At 36.5% G+C, this 21703-nt stretch overlaps 1 long non-coding RNA gene across 1 annotated transcript; it reads left to right on the top strand.

The window, feature by feature from the left end:
* The first annotated feature begins 9525 nt into the window (after positions 1–9525).
* On the top strand, positions 9526–11231 carry LOC115622190. Its single transcript, XR_003995330.1, has 4 exons — positions 9526–9632; positions 10819–10922; positions 10990–11131; positions 11193–11231. It is a non-coding gene; the product is annotated as an uncharacterized LOC115622190 (long non-coding RNA).
* The last annotated feature ends 10472 nt before the right edge of the window (positions 11232–21703 follow it).

Raw genomic sequence — 21703 nt, 5'->3', positions numbered from 1 at the left:
CATTAGATCGATGCAGTTTGACTAAAAGAAAGGAATGTTGGAATAACCCGGTCGGTTATATTCACTTTTTTAATGAACAGTCCATAATTGCAATAGAGCTATCCAACCTTATCGTAGAAACCTATAGCCGATTCAAAAGATACTCAAGATATAAAGCCCAATTGCCGTATTTGAAAGTTATGTATCATTAATATATCATATAATAAATAGTCTGTGATCGGAGGTCATTTATTGAATTATTATCCACATGTATGTACACCTTGTACGCATTCTGTTACTAAAACAATCAAAGTCAATTACTTTTAGAACGCAGCAACTTATTTGAATGCCCACTGTTGGCAAAGCACCAGCCAGAGGGTCGGGGTCACTTTGGTTAGCCGGCCATTAGCTTTGGCACGTAGCTGAGACCACAACATTTTACTACGTTATTAGTTAGCAGAGTAGGGGAAGTAGATATGTAGCTTCATTCCCGGCTAGAGAAAAAGTCACACGCATCCACAGGCAAGAGAGTGCAGTGCGTGGATAATCAACAGCCTCGGTCGTCTTCTGGGTAGAACTTTTGGTCCCAACCACAAAAACCGCTACCGTAATATACATGGGGTGTGGGAGCATATGTGTGGCTATGGGTGTGTGTGTGTGTGTGTGTGTGAAAATGGCAGAAAAAGTGGTGAAATGTTTTGGTACGTGCGTCTAGCTGTAACTGAATGAGTGACGTAGAGCTGACGGACCGACGAAGTGTGCCTGTCTATCTATCTATCTATGTATGTATGTGTGTATCTGTATCTATCTCTCTGTCTCTCACAGCCAACTAATAGCTTTTTGACACGCAATGTGGAATTCATGTTAGATAATGTCTGACAGCTTGGTGGCCTGTTCCTGCTACTGTGCCACCGATGCAGAGATAAAGTTTCAAATTAGTTTTGTGGCTGGTAATTAAATTTAATTTTTTTTTATTAGGTCAGCCATACAAAACTATTGTTAAAGTGAAAAAGTGAGGTGGCTTTTGAAAATAAAACTAAGCTAGTGCAATTATTTTAAATAGTACACACCAGCCCTCAAACTTTATCAAAAAGCAGTATAACGCCATTATTACTTAAATGCTATTGTAAATATACGAACGCATAAAGGAATATAGAACTCAATTTTAAAGTTACATTTTTTCTGTAAACGACACAAAACGATTTATCGAACAGTCCAATTATTTCCTCACAGCTCTTCTTTTGACTTTTGCAGAAATTAATTGAACTTCATGGCAGATTTGTAAAATAGTCTGCCTGTCCGACCATAGCATTGTCTTAAAGCTCAGATAATTTACTCCCAAGTTATACTCAATTGTTTCGTTTTATTAACTGCTGTTAATACGAATGCCCCGTCATAATCATACTACTATGTACTGTGTATATCGTGTAGTTTCCAGAAGCTAGCAAAAGTGTTTATTTTAAAATTGTAGACATTATTTTCAAATGAAATGTAATAGAAATGATTAGAAATGATGGGCACTACCTAAAACTTATCCATATCACACTTTTGCTTAATCCCCAAAACTAAGCCAAGTTTAAAGAGCATTTTTTTGCATAAGGATCCAAAATCTAAGATGTATATTATTTATTAGATTTGACCAGAAAATGGCCGGAATTCGGTATATTTGTCTCGTCAATAAGATTAAACATATACTATTATTTGAAATCTGGGTATGAAATCTTAGAAGTTCCCCCCCCCCCCCCCCTCCCTCTTGAAAAGCATTATGTTAAGAGCCCCATAACAGCTTTGGATTAACTTTTTTTCTGTTTACATTTCTTCACAATGCTGCTAAAAGCTTTTGGTTGCCATCTTGACTCTTGCCAAGTATTTTGCGAAGTTTCCTGTCATGTGACTAACGTGATGGCCAAAAACTCTGACTTGTTACAGCATCATTTTCATGTTGATTAAACGATTGATTGATTGATGTGCGCTTGAGAACAGGAAGCAACAGCAGCCTTCTCACGTAGTTTAAACGGAACCTTAAAGCTTTTAGCATCCTTGCAAGCCATTTACACTACAGCTTATGCCACAGATAAGCGCAGCACACAACAAAAGTCGAGAGTAAAGGCAACAGCAACGTAACCTGTTAACCCAAAAAACTGGAAAAAACCAACGGCACCTACTACATAAGTATATATCGTACACATACTGTATATATGTATGTATATGTACGTGTCTATGTACATGTGTTCAACTTGTGCTGTAAGTAAAAAGTTCTTTTGTATTATTGTAACAAAAATTTCTGACAGTTGTTCAAGCAAAAGGAGCAACAGCAAGAACAACTACAACAAAACAAGCGAAGTAAGCGAAGCAGGTAAAACAATATCGGCCAAAAACAAAAGAAAAGAAAAGCTAAAGACAGCTGGAGGCTAAAAGTCGAGCAACAACAACAGCCACATACTCGTAATAAAGTAGCAAACAAATTGGCGCACATATCTTTGGTGCAGACATAATCCAAAGGTATGCCCGGGTTATGATAAAGTGCGAGAAATTTTTGAGGTTGCCGTTGCCAGGCAGAGCCCGTGCACGGTAATTGAAATAAGCGTGGAAATTTATAAAGCTAAGAGCTTAGAATGCGTAAGGAATGGGCGCAACTGGTCTAGGTCTACAAAATAAATGCGAGTCTATTAATTATGATTTCTCTCGTGCTTTAAGGTTGCCACAGAAAAACCGAAAAATAAAAAAAATGAGCTGCACTTGAGGCATGCAGCGGATGCCAGCGTGTGGCCCACCTGAGATGTTTACTTGGTTAGCTGGCTGGCTTATAAATTCAATTTAAATGAAGCGTAAAATTCAATCAGGCTGTCGCTGCCATAACAGCAGCGGCTCCAGCTTCTTAGGTGGTACATTGTTCCAAGCCATCGGCCCTTGCGTTATTGTGGGCTAGCACACACACTAAATATTATTTTTCCCGTACAGAGGCACACACCACACACACACACACACATACATACACACGCATCATTCTACAAATTTCTGCGAAATTAAAGGCAACAATAAAGAAGTCAATTTATATAAATTTTCCTCCTCTAAGGGCCCAAGAGCTCGAGGGCTCACTGCGGTCTGAAAATGCAATTTACTGAATACCATTGTTTTTCTTGCCTTTTCTTTGCTTTTCTTTTCTTTACATTCCATTATTGTCTTGTTTTCAAGTGGCTTTTCTTTTGTGTAATATAATTCAAAATTAGGCGGTCCTGGTAGCATATGTTTTGCGGTTCGGCTACTCTGAGGAGGATTTTGTAGACAGTATTCAATCAAAATTATGTTGTTTTAATTTTGAAACGGATTTGCGTAGAGAATTTTTAATAAATGCCTTTTTATGGCTTCGCTTAGCTGGTAGGAGCGTGGAGAATTTTCCTAAGTCCATTCGTAGCTGCTCCGAGTGTGTGCTAGCACCATGATGGACCTCTACCCCCTGCGCCCTGTACTCTACCATCGCTTTTCTGTAGCTTCTGCTCGACTTTGTGTGCTCTAATTTTATTGATGGTCTTACATGTGCAGTGAATTGTGTGTAGATTTGTAAACTGTAATTGAACATTGCGGTCGGACAGCAAGTAGTGGTCAGCAGCATGTAGTCGCATATATAAGTCTGGTAAGCTCACTAGATTCAACTATTTAAGTAGCGGAGGGGGTAAATTGTAAGACCAGGGAAATATTTGCCAAAATATTTGGAGTAAAAGAAAATGTAAGGCCTTTTGTAAATCAAAACCTTGAATACCTTGAATGTTTTTGAAAGCACGCACTGAAGAACAGTACCCACAATTTAAATGAAAGCATTATAAATTGAAGTCCAAAATATCTTGAATGTTCGACTTGATCTTAATGATGAGGATGATTCAAACTCTAAATTTATGCAGAAGAATACATTATACATTTTTTGCATAGTTTAATTATTATATTTTCTATATATTTTAAAGGCAAACGAATTTAGTGGTTCCATGAAAAATTCCTTGCAGAAAAATAAACTTGCATGTATTAAAACATTTTTGGCAATCTTTTCGTGTTGCATACTTTTTAAACAGATTAACTTTTGAATTATGAATAATTCGTTTTTAATTATTTCTTTGCAAGTATTTATTCTATAAAATAAAAGTCTATAACAAATATAAGCATTCGCTGAAGCTTCCTATTTACCAAAATAAAGAGCTAACGCACATTATAAGGAAATGACGAACGTTTAAAATGATTTTTATCCCATTTTGCATATTGGTGCCAAAACCATTTTCGCCTTATTTTAGGTGTAATTTAAAAATGGTTCATTGAAAACATTTTTACACACAAGGGTTCTCACAAACAAGGATATACTGTATCCCAGTATTTATTATTCGATCATCCCTAGCTATAAATTTTTGGATACAACACAGAATTATACATTATTTTTACATAAAATGTCAGTTACAGTACATAAGCTTCCATCTCCATTTCTACTTATGATTGCCAAATACAATTTTCTATTTGGTGCCTTTCATAATCCACGCCCATCCTACTCCTCCACAAAGCCCTTCCGCACCGAACCGAACCCTTAAAAGTGGTCGCAAGTAACTAAGCAGCTAATGCCACAAAGAAGTGCCACGATGGCAAATCAAAAAGGTTTCACTAAGCAGCAAGCAAATATGCTTCGAAGGGCATTGATTTTATGCCACCAACAGGCGAGGGGGAAACAAGTCCTTACGCTCCCTACCACCACTAATACTGTTGCAGACGTTGTTGTTAGTGCTAGTCTATAACAGTCGGGACACATTGCAAAACGTTTTGTTTACTTAACGACATCTTTGTGACTGTTGCCCACAACTATTTACAAAATTGAGACACCTACGGCGCAGTCCATTATAAAAGGCTCTGTTGGAGCTGTAAAACAAAATATTTACACGCGTTCGAACATAAAAGCTCCAGAGCACGCAACACCGTGGCAAGCGAGGCGCAGCAAAAAGATGTTTCCTAACCACACACATACACACAAACACGCACAAGAGGGTTCCTTTTGAGTGCCATCCCACCACCTAGCCACGGACACACTTGCGCCAAGGACATGCGAACGAAACATTAAAGACAAGACGCGGCTCCTACGCGCTGAGTGTGCAGCAAACATTAAACTGTCAGACAAAATGATGCCCGCAAAGTATTTGGCAGGCACAGGACTCTGATCGTCCTTCGGTGTGCACGTCTGCTCGCTGCTTTTAGTCTAAATAAAGGCATTTAAAAGATTTAGAACAAATGAACCAACCTAACCTCAAGCGCCATTTACGGCATACAATTTTTGTCAACCCTAATGGGTAGCGCTTGATACGTATATTGGGGCCCAGAAGGTGATACACTCAAAGAAAATTCAGATGCAGTCATATTCATAATTGCCTACAAAGTACAGTTCTATTGTTATTCATAACAAATTATCTTTTTAATCATCAGTTTTTTAGCCTTAATACAAATTAATTTAATTAATTTGTTAAAAAGCATTGTATATTATTCAAGAGTCCAGAAAATATAAAAACAGAAAATACAAATGTATGTATTCAAGATTAGCAGCTAAGGAGTATTAGTATACTATAGTTAGAAGGCCCCACAAAGTATTGTTAATCAACATAACTAGCTGATTCGATAGAGATACTTAAACGGAAAGTATAAACTCTATAAGTATTCATTTTTTCTTTATTTTGAGAAAATACATTGGCGCAAAGTGTATAAATTATTTGTTGAGTGTATGGGGGCTTGCCACATAAAACAAAAGACACGCATGGCGGTCTGTCAGCCCATTTGTCTGTCTATCTGCGTTTGCCTCTTTGGGCCTTTACCATTGCCTGTCTCTTGTCCTGTGTGACATTTTTATGGCAAATTTAAGACACGCAACTTCTTTTGCGCTGTTGTTGGGTGATTTGTCTGCCTGTCCCGTTCTGTCAGCCTGCGCTTTAATTTCTTTGATTGTTCCTTGCCTCTGAATGACAAAATGACGCAAATAAAATTTTGTTGTGCATTTCCTGCCAACCACTGTCAGCTGCCTCTCTCCTTTGCTCCATCTCTCTCTCTCTCTCTCTCTCTCTCTTCCACAGCATCTCCCTCCAGCCCTATATTCGGACGCCTTACTCTGCGTGCACGTAATTGCTTAATTTTTTATGTTTTTCTCTTGATTTTATTTTATTTATTACGCGTTTGCCTTTTGGCTTTTGCCGCACTTGCAGATTTGCTGTTAATTTTTGCTCTTGATTTTTATCGCCCAGCGCTGACGTTAATTAAGTTATTAAGACTGCCTTGCTTCACACACGAGTATGCATGCTTTTATGATATGGCGGGTATACTAGTATATGTATATATGTTTTATTGCTGGGTCTAGATCAAGACATTTGATATTATCCCCACAAGGGACAATGCGCTTGCTGATTAAGCTTTTAGCTAATTGAATGCCACAGCCATTAAAGAGGTATTTTCTTAATTAAATATTTATTATTTTATGCCATTGTTCAGACTGTTAGCTACATAGTGTTGTCTGTTTACATCATGATAATGGAAAAAGGCTTGTAGTATAATAGTATTCGAATATTTATCAAACTGAGAATATTTTACAAATTCATCCGCTAAATTAGAAACTATTTTCAAAGTTAAAAATGTTTAATGTTTTTATCAAAATGGAGATTTCAATGCATAGTTCCATAGAAAAAATACGTACAGTTTTCATAATAAGTAATTTCTATCGCAATAAATAAAAAGAAAAAAATTCAAAATTTCAATTTTATATTTTATCAATTTCTTAAATATATATTTCATATGTTGAAATTATAACTAAATCTACAACACCACTTTTGAAAATTTTCTTCCTGGTTTAATAACAAAATAAAATTTCAAGCTATAAATTAAAAAAAAAAGAAAAACTCTAAACATATCTTATAATAATACTATCTACATATTTTAATGTTAAAATATGAATCTCTTCTCTTTCGATGGAGAGGTAATAATTTCTCCTATAAAATATGCCTGATTTAAGTTTTCTTGAAGCATTTAAATAGCAAAAAGTTTATTTTTTTATATACGGTATATAAAAGCATTTTTGAATATTGTTGCTATTCATTTATTGACTTAAATATAGACTTAAAGACTTTTTCCGGCTAGTTACCAAAACAGGCAAGAGAAATGGAGTATATAACTGCACTTGGAGCAAGTCATTTTCCATTTTGACTCAAAACACTCCAATTTGCATTAAAAATAAATATAGTCTTGAGTCATAGCTATGCCATGCATAAAAATGAAGCATAGACATGAGCGTGGATGACAGAATGCATAATTCAGAATGTCGGTCTAGTCGGCAAAAGCCGAAGTGGCAGAAGAATTGCAATAAACAGGATTGCAAAGCCATGCAGGATGAAGTACACTAACAAATGTTGAAGTTTTTGATGGCAACTAAATGGAAGAGAACAAATATTAATTTATAAATGAATATCTTTTGAGATAGAGTCGGCGCAGCAGAAAAAACTGAAAGAATAAGTGATTGAAAAAGTAAATGTTTAGTTTTAATTTAAATGGGAAAGGCAAACATTTTGAATGCGGGTCAGGGTCTCTGAATTGACAGCATTGCCAGTTATCTGCCGAGTTGACGAAATGAGCGGCACGCACAAATCCATTTAGAGATACAAAATAACGATATCTAATTATAGGGGTGCACGCGGCCAAAAGGATTTTGCATCAGTGGGGTGATAGTTATGGTGACTTGGCACACACGCACCTCAAGCAGCCATGCGACCACGCTGGAAACTAACAGCTCAAAATTACACAAGCATTCAAGACAATTAACCACTTATGTATGTTTAAACAAATTTTGAGTGCATCTGCCTCTGCCTTCCCAACGTGGGAATAATCACAAAAACAACAACATGAACAAAATTAACAGGCAGTCAGTCAGGAAGGCAGTCAGCGAGTCTGTCGGGGTTGGCAGCCGTCTGGTCGACGCACTGCAGCAATGCGCTGAAGTTTAAGTGAAAAACTTTTTGTTTTCGCCGTAAAACTTTTGCAACGCGCAGCGCAAAAATTGCACCCAACAGCAAAAACAATGACAACAACAGGCAGCAAATCACAGAGAGCACAGAGTATCAGGAATTTTAACCAAAAACAAACGGCAAACAACGCGGTGACATTGATTTTTACAACACCCAAGGCAGGACCATGGTACGTAACCACAAATGGCAGCTCAAGCCATCATTAACACGCACGCCCAAGTACCGCCCACACCTTCGCCCCCAGCCTGGGCTCCGACTTGGCCCAAAACAAAGTTAAGCAGCTTAGCGCAGTTGCATGCCAAGCGGAAGCAAAGAACTAAAAAGGACATTACACTCAGGACATGCACATACCCACACACACACACACACACACACACAACTACGAGTACAATGTAGCCGGCCAGTCAACTATCCAGGCAGGCTACTTGCAATTAAAGCCAAAGTAGTTTTGCCTTTTTAAAATAGTTTCCTTTTTGGCAAAGACGTCTGACTATCTGGCTACCAGTATCACCGGGTGGGTGCGCTGCTAGAGGAAGTGGCAGAAATGTAGCAATTACTTTAATTATTGGCGGCAGGAAATGGGTTGACAGAGGGACAGACAGCTGGACAAATGGACGAACAGTTGAATAACTTGAAGAGTCAGCAAAAAACGCGAAATTTCTTAAGAGACGAGGGCTGATTTAAGAAATCCGTACAATTTGTAATGACTATTAAAAACATTATTATTTTACAATCAATACCTCATTAGTGATCAACAATGGGCTGAAAAAAATATATTTTTCACATAAAATGTTGCTTGATTAGGATCGATCTTCTTAAATCTTCTTTCCTCCCTTGCTCAATAGTGCATTTCAATTAAAAACTCGAATTTAAGCAAGTAAAGAAGCTAAAGTCGGGTGTACCGAAATAGAAATTTAAAAAAATAGAAATTAAAAAAAAAAACAAGAGAGAACGCAAGCAAGCTCGACTGTAAAATACCCTGTACCCAGACAAACTTCCGGCACTAAGTTATATGCGCCCCTAGTAGAAGCAAAAAGAAGAAGAGCGAACTTAATCCTGCAGTTCGTAGGCTTAGTACTGGAGTGAATAACTAATAACTTAAACCATTTTTAAGAATCGACCGATTTAAATGAACCAAAAGTAGATGAAATTGATTGTGCCAAGTTTGGTTAATATAGCTTTGAAATGTGTAACAAAAAACAAAAAGATGTTGTTGTCAAATTAAATTAACAAAGTAGGTAAGTTGTTATGTGCCTACTCAAATTTTATTTGAATTCAGTCTACTTGAAGCAACACAACACACACAAGCTCCAAAATACTTTTTTTTTTCACCTGAACCAAAAAAATATAAATTATAGAAATACAAAATTTATGTTTCAAATATTTCAAAAAGTCAGGCTCTTAAGTTAAAAAATTAATATATGTATAAGTATATCTAAGAAAGAATAAGTAAGGAATGTGAATACCTTTGTACTTTACATGAATAAAAACAAATAAAATTAAAACTTGATTCCAGCATCAAGATGTGCCCCCCAAAAAAACATTGTTGTTGTTGCGAGCCACCAGGTGGATCACTGACCATTGCAATCATAGATTGGTTTTTGGTGGCGTTCCACATTTTTTTTGTTATTTGTAAGTTCACATGCTATACTTTGGTGCATAGGTGAATCGAAGTGTGCATCGCATTGAAAGATTTATATACATACTTTAAGGGTGAATAATAAGTATTGTCCTTCTCGGTTCTTTAGTTTTGTCTTTTTTTAAATTTATTTACAGTTTAGAAGTCTCTAAATTCTGTGTATCTACTTAGGCAATCATATTTGCGTACGCCTTTTCCTTCTTAGCTCATCTTTTTTCCTCCCTTTTTATACCCTGTACCCGTAGGGTAAAAAGGGTATATTAGGTTTGTGCAAAGTATGTAACATACAGAAGGAAGCATCTCCGACCCCATAAAGTATATATATTCTTGATCAGCATGACGAGAGAAATCGATCTAGACATGTCCGTCCGTCTGTCCGTCCGTCTGGATGAACGCGAGGATCTCAGAAACTATAAAAGCTAGAATAACCAAAGTTGGCATCCAGTTTCTCCTAGGTCCGAGTAAGGACGAGTTTATGTTTTTTTTTTTAATTTTCCCCCCCTTCCCCCGTTACAGAATTTCGTCAATAGCGTCCACATTTCAAATGCTACCTAAACCAAACTTTGCACACATAATTAATATATAATTGTCTACTGTTGTATAAATGTTGTATATATTCAATTCGGTCAATTCTAAGAAAAGTTATTAGCAAAACAAATTCTCCCCAGTACAACCCCCCCAAACTGCAGCAACAAGTTCGCTCTTCTTCTTCCTCTTTTTGCTGCTGCTATGGGCGCATATAACTCAGTGACGGAAGTTTACCTGGGTACAGGGTATTACACTGTCGGGCTTGCTCGACTGTAGCGTTCTCTCTTGTTTTTAAGTTGTCAAGTTGTTCTTTTCTTTTAAGATGTTATCATATTGATCGCTTACGAATTTTCTTGAGTTAACCTAGTATTTTTTGTGTGTATGATTTTTCTTAGTTTAAGTGATTTATAATTTATTGATTTGTTTTACATATCATTGCATTTTTTACAAATGTGTAAACGTCATAGCCATTGACACTAAACATATTACAGCATTAAGACAAATTCGATCAAACTGGCTGGTTGCTCTGTGAAGAGTATGTCGATTTGATCCCATTTGTATAAAAGCCTGCATATTAGTAACCAACTAAATATTTATATTTATATTTATGTAAATACATATATATGTATATATACTTGTATAACTCCACAGTGCATATATTAGGAAATACCAAATCGGTATTCTCGTATATAGCCTTAATTGTATACTTTGCCCATTGCATAGGATGTACACTGGTAATAATATCATATTTCTGGGTATGTAACAATATTAATTGAAAGATATCAGATTTCAAAATAATAAATACGTTTAATCACATTACAGCGAAAGAAGGTACTACCCATGATTTATTTAATTACTGGATTTTTTCGCCTTTTTTTAATAATAATTTCCACAATTATAAATATCATAAACCTGACATGTATAATACCCCTGATATTTATAATATTTCAATTAACAGTGATTGGTAAATATTTATTAGTAAGGAGTATTGAAAATTAAATTAACATCTCGACATACTATGACAGGTCTAGGTATTTACTTCTGGATATGCATTTACTTCTGGTACAAAGCTCTACGTAGCTCGGATGAACATTGATTTCCCATTGAGAAAATAATGTGCAGTTCAGTTGATAATAATTAATATATGTACTCTTAATCATGCGGGATCTCAAGAAACTTGATATAAATTGACATATGTATATCAAAATTAAACAAGTGAAGAAGCTAAACTCAAGTGTGCCGACTTTGAAATAGTCTGTACATGTATGTAGAATAAATAAAATTCAAACAAGAGACAAGCCCGACAGTGAAATATCCTGAACCCAGACAAACTTCGGGCACTGTGTTATATACGCCCCTAGCAGTAGTAAAAATAAGAAGAAGAGCGAACTTGATGCTGCAGTTTGTGGGCGTAGTACTGGAGTTATATTGATTCGCTCATAACTTTTCTTAGAATTGACCAATTTGGATGAAATTTGAAACAAAAATAAATAATTGCATACAAATTATGCGTCGACGCTTTCGAAATGTGGACAGTATTGACAAATTCTATAGCGACGGAAGGGATAACAATTTCAAAAAAATAAAATAAACTCTTCCTTTCTCGAACCTGGGAGATTCCAGCTTTTATACACGTAGCTCTTCAGATCCTTGCGTTCATCCAGACAGACTGACGGATATGTCTTGATCGATTTGTCTCGTCATGCTAATTAAGAATATACATATACACTTTATGGGGTCGGAAATGCTTCCTTCTGCATGTTACATACTTTGCACAAACCTAATATACCCTTTTTACTCTACGTATATAAATATACCAATTCATCTGTCATCATCCCATGAATATCTTGTTCTTACCTTCTCAGACATATCTGTATATTATTGTTGCCTTCAAGGTGTAGCTGAGCCTTGACTTTGATTTCCAATTGAACAGCACCTTTTATTGGTTCTTGTACACATAATTAGGTATATTGTTCTGCCTAAACTAGAGAGCTTGTTATGAATTTCATTCGCTACGAAGCACTTATGAGATATACTATACATAGATTTTTTCTTTATTATACTATAATGCCATGCGATTGAAAGTTTGGAAATTCGAAAAGAAAAATGTATACTAAAAGTTTTCTCAATAAAAGTATTAGCTATCGATTATCTGACTAACTTTTCAAACCACCTTCGCATAGTGGCAAGGAATTTTTGTAATTTGCACGTTTCGAGTCACGCCGACGCCCTTTCAATTACATGCCCAACTACAGCTACATGCATACAAATACATATACATGCATACATACGAAAGTTAACTTTGATTTCTTTTTTTGTGTCTACGCTGCTCATTGCATACTTTTTGGCGCTTTGGCACTGATTTTCGCGTTTTCGCGTTTTCTTGCTTTGCTGCGCTTTGCTTTCCTTCACTCCTCTTTGTCGTGCTTGACGTCACGTAAAAAATAACTAAACCCCCGCTGTGCCCGCCCAAGGTGTCAGTCAATGTGCGTTTCTGGCACGCCCAGAAACTGATTTTTTTTCCCCGTTCTGTGAGTGTTCGTTTCTATTTTGTTTTTTTCCAAATTGTTTGCACGCTTTCTATGCAAACTTTAATCATGATAAATGAATACAATTGCTGCTGTTTGGGCAGTAGTGTTTGTCATTGTTGTTGCGTGGCAATTAACTTTTGCTTTTGAGTATTTCATACATACCATTTTTTTTATTGGAATGCATTTTTCTACCACCAACAGGCACGCGATCATTTTTTCTAAAGGGCATGGGTGGGAAAAAATCATAAATAAAGCTGTCAATGACGTAGGGAGCAAATATTTGTTAGGTAGGTAGGTAGGTAGAGATTCTGAATGAAAGCAACCCGCATTCCACTGGCCAGCCTGCTGGATTACTCCCTTTTTTATATTTTGTTGACAGCATCTAAAAACTCGACTCATATAGCCTAGCACTGTTTGAAAATTGATTCATATGACAGTCAGGGCTGCATAAATGGCTCATTGTTGCATCTTATTGACAGCACCGGCATGAATTGTCAATCAAAGCACTAATTCTTTATAGTTTCTACCATATTCCTCGCACAGTTGAGTTAAGTCTTGTGCAACCTTGAAAGAAGAAAACCAATCAACGTTCCTGCTCTAATATTTGACGTTTGCATTGTCGTCGACTTTGGCTGTCGATCTGACCGGTCCCGGTCCGGATCTCTCTTTGCTGAATGCTGAATGGCTGCCAATGCTCCACTGCAGCCAATTTGTCCGGATTTCGGCTACAAGATAAGCGGCTTAGTTGGTTATAAATGGAATGGAAACTGGCAGCCAAGGCTCGTTCGTGTTTATATAAGATGATGACTGCGATGATGACGCCGATGATGACGTTGCATGCAAGCGATTTGGAAAATCAGATTAATAACTTGGACTGCTTGTGGGTTAGGTATGTTCGAGTAGAGAGTTAAGTGTCGACATACAGCACAGCGCTTATTGAGGCTTAAACTCATTTCCTTCTATTGCTGATAATTGGCTCACCTAGATGGAGACTGAGATACTCGTACGCAGAGCGCCAGACAGGTAAATACGCAAAGCATAAGTTTGAGTTTGTCGACGAGTATTTGACTAGCTGGTGGCTCTTCGTGGGTGTGTGCACTTTTTAATTAAAATTTTCGCTGCGCTCTTCAGTTTAATTTAAAAAAGAAAAAATGAAGAAAAAAGAAATGGGTATTTAAAGGGGTTTTGTTAGCCCACGTGTACGTGAGGAAATTCAATTTAACTTATAATTGATTTTTAGACAAAAAAAAAAAACACGCACACACACACTTCCAAATACTAACTCAATAATCGTATCGTATTAATATAGGGAAAGCTTCGAAAAGTTGATAATTGACATGGGTTCGAACGATTATTTTGCATGTTCTGCTATTTCTAATTCTAAAACAATATTTGAGTTAAGCAAATTAAACAAAACAAATTAATATTAATATTCAAAAGTTCGGACATAAGTTTGAATTTTTATTTGAATTCAATCTTTTTACTCTTGATCGATCTCAACAGTATTATAAAAGGTATATTTTCAATAATCCGAGCAATTTTGCGCACAGAAAGCTTTGATTCAATGACTAAAACCAAAATTAACAAAAATATTTACATAAGTCATAATATTTAATCATAAATAAAATAAAAAATGTAAAAAAAATTGTACACGTAGAAAAAAAGAAAATATTCCGCTCTAGGTCGAAAATAAAAATACATATACACTGTTATTTTAATACACCCAAACTAACTTATAACTTGGATAACATTATAACTTATAGTTCGACAAAATCGAATATAATGTATTTTAAAAAGCGAACTACAACTTCATTACAATCATATACATTTTTCAATGTTACAGCAATAATTTACATATTATTTATATGCTATGAATTCATTTGTTTGCAAATGTCCTAGAAAACCAGCTTAAATAGTCATGTGAATACCAACAAATGTTCAGAATATTATTAATTCAAGGGACTAGTTGTTAGTTTACTAATTTTCCACAAACAACTTTCAGTTGTTTAATCAAGCATGTTGACATTAAAGCTGTGCAGCAAATCTTAAGGACATTTCCATATGTGTAGCTACTTCCCAGTCATGCCTAACCGAATTTTTGACAACTTGTCAGATGGTCTGTGAACGGCGACGACACCGAATTATGCAGAACACATGAGCATAAAAGTTAATCAATGAAATTACTTGCAGCATTCGCACAACATCAGCACAAAATTTGGATTGAGCTCAGCCTTGGGACCAGTCCCTTGGCCACCTTTGCGACGGCACATGCACAATTCCGATTGCCCTGTCCAGGTCCCAAAACAATCAGCTAAGCACATTTTATTTTCGCCAGCAGAAGCAGGAAACACACACCCATACATATATACACACACACACACACACATAGTAGCAACCGACACAAGGCAACACATCAACGTTTCATTATTGAGAAATAGTTAAATTATCGCTTGAGTTGGACAGCAGCACCAGAAACGAGGAAACGAAATCAGCATGATTGACAGGAGCGGAGGCAGCAGCATCATTGATGAGCATGTGATAGGATAGGGTAGTGGGTCTGACAGTGTGCTGGGCCTGCCAGCAATCAGCCAGCAAATTTTCTTAAGCGACACATCGAAACTGGACAGTGGTCAGTTTTTATGGCAGCTCTCTTTCGCTGTATTGACATCGCCTTTCCTATGTGCTCGTAAGTATGTCATGTGGATGTGGTTGTCTTATCTCCGTCTGCTGCTCAACTGACCCAAGTGCGGGCGGTGCGACGAAAGCCTGTCGGACCATCATAAACTGACCATTCACTTTGATTTTCATTCATGCAGTTATCGTTCGTCTATCTGTCCATCTGTCCATCTGGGCGTGTGTGTACATCAATGGGCTTGCTCTAGGGGGATGAGGGGTCTGTTGAGTTTTATTGCTGTTTTGGCTTTTGCATTTACTCGTTGCTTGGGTGGCTATTGCTGGTGGTGGCTGGCCACAGACCCTTTCCTAATTTGTTTTCTATTTGGTACTAATTTCTTAATTTAACTCAAGCGTAGCGCATTGTTGTATTCCTCCATTGGTCATCATTAAGGCAAAGGCGATGCTGGTGGCGATTATTTGTATATACTTGCACATATGTACAAGTATATGCGTAAGCGTGTGTGTTTCATATTCCCTAGTGGACAATAAAACTTTAATTTTGATAAAACACATTAGATCTTTTGGACTTTAATTATAAAAGCAATGCAATTGGATAGCACTTTAAATACTTAACAATATTGAAAACGTTGGAGTTTATAAGCTTAATCATAATATTAGCTTGCACAATTGAAATAAATTTTGTTTTTAAACTGCAATTAATTGGCTTAGAGTAAATCCTCACACGCTCGTGTATTTCTTGCTAAATAATTTTAAACGTCACTTTGTATTATTTGTTTCTAAAAAACTCACAATCTTAAATTGTACTTTATTTGATTTTACTCGTATATATGTATTGTGTACAGTTTTCCACCCAACACATTAACTTATTAATATAATATGAAAATTATATCAAGATAGATGCCTATTGCTGATAATAAATATTATTTAAAAATAATTATACTTGTACAGAAAGGTATAACTTTTTGCAAAATAGCAATTCAATTGCACGAATTTTTTGTTGTTGATAAATGAACACCAATTCTGTTTTACAAAAATCCTAATAAACTAATATTAAATTCAGTTCTATTGAGGATAAGATTATTCACGATATATTGGCACTCTTATTAAACAAATGTAAAAATATTTACAGTTATCATATATCAGAAATGTTCTTTTTGAGACATTAAAAACATCAATGCATAAATATGAATAAAGGAATAACATATTGTAAAAAGCGGAAAATAGTTTATTTTTATAAAAAACAAGAAAACACTGACGCTACATCTTAAGGAATAGCTTCGCTTTTTGTTAAGGCAGGATACTGTATATTAATTCTTTACTTCATCCTACCTTCCTCTGCTATGAACTTAATTATTTGTTCATTCACGAAAGGCCCCCATTTGAGAAATTCAGTGAGAGCCCGCTGTAACCCTAGCAGAAAACAATGGGCATATGTATATAATTAAATTAAGTTCCACTACATTAACTTGTCGGCTTTATTTGATTAGCTGCCTCAACTTTCAGCAGAATCATTTCCAAGCCCGTTAAACTCTAAATAAATGCCTACACAAAATATAAGAACAAACACAAAGGAAATGTCATAATAAATCTTTATCAAATGCCAACAAAAAATATGACAAATTATGAGCAGACGATGTTGTGCCTGAGAACCGAAGGCAATAAATCAACAAATCATTCAGTAGAATTCTTTTTTCATGCAGTAAGCAGGCAATTAGAAATCATTTAATTGCAGCAACAAAGTCATAAAAACGCATCTAATGATATGGGAAATGTAGCGAAGGGAGTTTTTTTCTGGACCATTTATGCCAACCATTCAACAGTTCATCAATATTAATAATATTGTTCAATAGATCCCAGGAAAGGGCGGCATGTGCTTGAGAGAAATTTACATGATTTGGCCATAAATCAATCAAAGTTGGCACAATCTTTGAAGGAAGCAGCAAGTAGGCAGCATAGGGGCGATCATTGCTATCGTTAATTAAGATATAATTTGAATTTGATTTGAGTTGAGAAGAGGCTACGCCCTAACCATGTTGTGCAGTCCATATCAGTTTAACACTTGGGCAACTTTTCAGCTATTTAACAGGCTTGGCCACATTTGGCAAAGTCGGGCAAAATCAATAGACAACAGAAGTTGCCGCATATCAGAATGCAATTTGTCCAGTTTCCCGTACCTTTTCCCTGGCTTATGCCATTGGCATTTTTTCGAAAGCAAAAACTACGCTTCCAAAGCCATATTTCATTTGCTGCCAGTCAAATCGGACAAGCTAACAGACAGTTGGACAAACAGTCAGCCGAGCAGGGATGCAATCGGGCATCTACCGGGCGATGCACTGTGGGAATAAGTTTGGCTACCAATATAAAACAAAAAATCAAAAGCAAATACAGTTATTTGTGAGCCGAACACTACACACACTAACCAAAAATGAAAAATAATATATTCCAGACATTTTTAAAGGATCCACCACGAATTGTTTATAAGTCAATTTTATATAAAATGTGAGCATCCAGATTGAATGCTCCTCTATGCAACTGATATTGAAATGATTATTTATTATAATTATATTTTTTCTAACAAGTATGCTCTAGTCCAGGATAAATGAGAAACCTGCTCCAAATCTTGCGAATTGTCTTTCCTTGTTTTATTCTCATTGCTTCACTAACAAAACGATCAATTTTCAAATTAGCTTAGGAAACTATAAATACTTTAGATTACTTATTCTTTAACAATTAACACAAGCGAAATTATTTTGAATGTAGCTCAAAAGAAGTTTATGGTTTTTTCAAACCTCTTTATAAAAGTTCAAAATGCCTTTTGAATTCAGATTTCAGTTATCAAAGAACCTATGTGAAAACAAAGACCGACTTTAAGATCACACAAAATATAAATATCATAATATATTATAATGCATTAAATTGAAATCGCAAAACATTTCAATTGAATTGACAATATCACTCAGTTTATTGAAACTATATAATCATAGTTAATCTATAGAAATTCATTTCATCCCTCATCTTTTTACGTTACTTTAAAATAAACTATAGAATAGGTACAATTTTGAACATTATCTTCAGAAGTATTTATAACATAGGATGGTTACATTTGAAGCATGATTTGAATAGTATTTGTATTGCTGTGCATTAGAGATGCGTCTTGCAAGTATCCTATGAATAAATGTACTACTCTGGCAAGAGTATAAACTGATACTGAACGGTGCACACAGTAGCAAATGTCTATAGATACGAGAGAAACTCCCGCGCACCAGTCCCAACAAAAGTAATTTAACTCCACTTCAAAACTCTGCTGAATGCGAGTACGTGGCTGAAAATTGTGGGAGAGATGCGATAGGAAAGCAGCGAGGAGTACGGCGCTCGGCTGCTGTCACTGATTTTCCACTTCATATTTTCATATCTACTTTCATACAAGTATACTATATATGTATATACAAATTTTGTATAAGGCTGTCGTTTGAAACGCCTCCAGAGATGTACATACTATACTACATATATATGCGAACAAAAACAACAAACCCACGACAAGGCACGTTGGAAAAAGTTGAAAAAAATTTCTGTTTATTTTTATATATACACAAGATATAATGTGAAACAGCTAGGGACAGATTTTCACTGAATGCACATGTAAATTTCACTGCTGGCAAATGAAGCAACTCTGGGAATTTTCACAACGACGTCGACGACGTCGACGACAACGACGACGATGACGACGAGGTCGGCCGTACACTTCCCCACTCCGGGAAAGAGTCCAGGCCTCAGTACGGCCTGTCTTTCGTTGTTTTTTGGGGGGGTGGGGGATTTACCATTGACGTGAGAATTGTCAAAAGGCGCTTAAAGTATCTGCCGTTTGACACACTGTCTGCCAAGTCTGGCACTGGTTTGCTTTGCTCAAATTAAAGAAAATATTATTTTTAGGCTGACAACGAAAGGATTGAAATTGAAGTTGGGATTTGTTGGTAGGTACCTCAAAAGCAGAGGGTGGGTGCGAGAATTAATGGCTTATGGGACGTTTAAGCAGGCAATGAAGTGGAAATTGTTAAGGGGACATCAAACGGATTGAGTTTCGGAGAGTTCACACGGTTTAGAGCTGTCTCTTGACACACATACGTTTACCTATACTCGGAATATACTTGTATTATATTAAATATAAATATATTACTGTGCCCTATTTTGCGCTTAAATTTATATTTTCATAATTTCGAATTGTTCTTATTTCAGTTTTTTACAAAATTACTCGAAACATGCCACACATGCCACAAAGTATTTAAAAAACTCTTCTCGCTGGCGCCGGGCTAACAAATTGCAACAATTTAAAGCAAATTACAAAACTGGGCGCCCCACAGAGCCGGGAGAACTACTTGCAATGAAAACGCTTGCCAAGTAAGCGACTGCCGCACGCCAATGACCACGCCCCTTTTTACACCTTTGACGAGAACCAAAGTCAAGGCGTGTTGGGCTCTGGGCTTGGCACGCAAATGTGCACTTATGTATGTGTCCTGCAATGTGCGGCGTGTCGACATTGGCACGCCCAGCAAATTGTACAGATACATATGTATATATAGACATTTACATATGCATGTATACTCGTATATGCCGCATAACTTTCCAAATATGTATGTAATTAGGTATGTATAGTATGTATAAAGCAGCTTGTTCGTTTTTTCGCTTTAAAGGCTTCATGACATTTGATTGATGTCGCTTTTGACAGCTGAAAAAAAAGGAAAATGCGTGTTTTGCATTAAATGCGAGTATACATATATACATACATACATACATATGTAGGTACAATATTTTGGTTATATATAAAAATTGCCATTGTGACAACAAGTTAGTTCATTTAACACATACAAGGTGTTTGTTATAATTTGCATCGATTTTTAATAAGTATTGAATATTATAAATAAAATATAATTTTATTTTAGATTTTTCCAAATTTTTTTGTTTCACAATTTGTTAATTGATTGTGTGAGTTTCACTCTGTCTGTCACATAAGCTGACAATTTAAGCGTATTACTAATACTAGTACCTATAAATTTATTAATAGTTCAAAGATTTAATAACATTATTTTAATAACATAATGCGACCCACAAATGCGAGAAAATTGTGGTCAATTTTTATGGGTATATGCAAATAAGCATCATAATTATAAGTATAATTCGAGTAGGTAACGGCAAACGTAATTCAGCATTTTATTGGCGAGTCCTTCACTCTACTATTAAATGTAGAGAAGTATTTATGCACACATACCTTTATACCTTACCAAAAATTGTGATATCAACGGTTTGGTTGCTTTCGTGCGGCTTATCGATATTGCGATTTTAATGTGCTGCTTATTTAGTTATAAAATTTCACGTGTGAGTTCGGCCCCGAAGCCATCGGTAGTGATTTGGTCGCCTTTTAAATATGCATGACCGCAAAATTTTTGCACGAAAATATGCCACGGTTAGCAACATGAACAGGAATAACCAAATAAACATCGACGTCAAGAACAGAACAACTACACAGCTCGTTTATGACAAAATTCCATTTGCGAGGCAGGAAAACCCGCCGAAAAAAGAACTGGGTGTTTAGGCTAATGACTCTTGGCATGTTGGTCTCTTTGGGGCAGGCGCCGAGTGTAACGGTATTTTCATGTGGAATTTGTCATGTGTCAGTGTGACTTAAATATCGCGGAAAAAAGTATATTTTTTCACCACCTCCCTACCCACCAGCCTGCACCCACTCAGCCAACAAATGGTGGTGTTGCTGGCTCTGGGACGGAGAGATGGAGCAGCACCCTCTAATGGCCTCTGATAAGGTGGCACCAGCAAATTTATGCAAATCCGCATTTGACCTAAATTAGCACGAAAATTTGTTAGATTAGGCGCTTTTCATTTCCATGTCAGTGTACTACCACTACCGTATACAGGTTGCGGGGTGATGGAGGTGGGAAGGTGGCAACCACTTGTTTTATTTTATTTCGTGGTTCTTTGATGACTGTTCCCATAGTTCCATAAGTTTTTACAGCACTCACCGCAATTATTGTGAAGTAATTTACGCCTCAGCTTTTTGCTCGATTGTTGAAATGGCGCGTCCAACTACAAGCCATAAAAATTGCATGCATGTTCACTCATCAGATAGAGTGGGCGGTGGACATTGGACGGTGGACGGTGAAGGGCGGACGACGGGCAGTGGGTGGTGTATGGTTTTAGTGAATGTCTGGTGGCTGCTTTTAAGTGCAACTCTTTGTATACAACTTCCGTTTTGCGTGTGATGGCGACGACGCTGCCGGCGCCAGGCCAAAGAAATGCAAATTTCACTGCACATACTATACTACGACGACTGCTCGACGAGCTTGAGTCCGAGAGCAGCG

This window comes from Scaptodrosophila lebanonensis, unplaced genomic scaffold (genome assembly GCF_003285725.1).
Source record: "Scaptodrosophila lebanonensis strain 11010-0011.00,11010-0021.00 unplaced genomic scaffold, SlebRS2 tig00000043-arrow-pilon, whole genome shotgun sequence".
Taxonomy (NCBI): Eukaryota; Metazoa; Arthropoda; class Insecta; order Diptera; family Drosophilidae; genus Scaptodrosophila; species Scaptodrosophila lebanonensis.
Note: the sequence above shows the minus strand (reverse complement) of the source record. Positions and strands in the feature narration are given on the sequence as shown.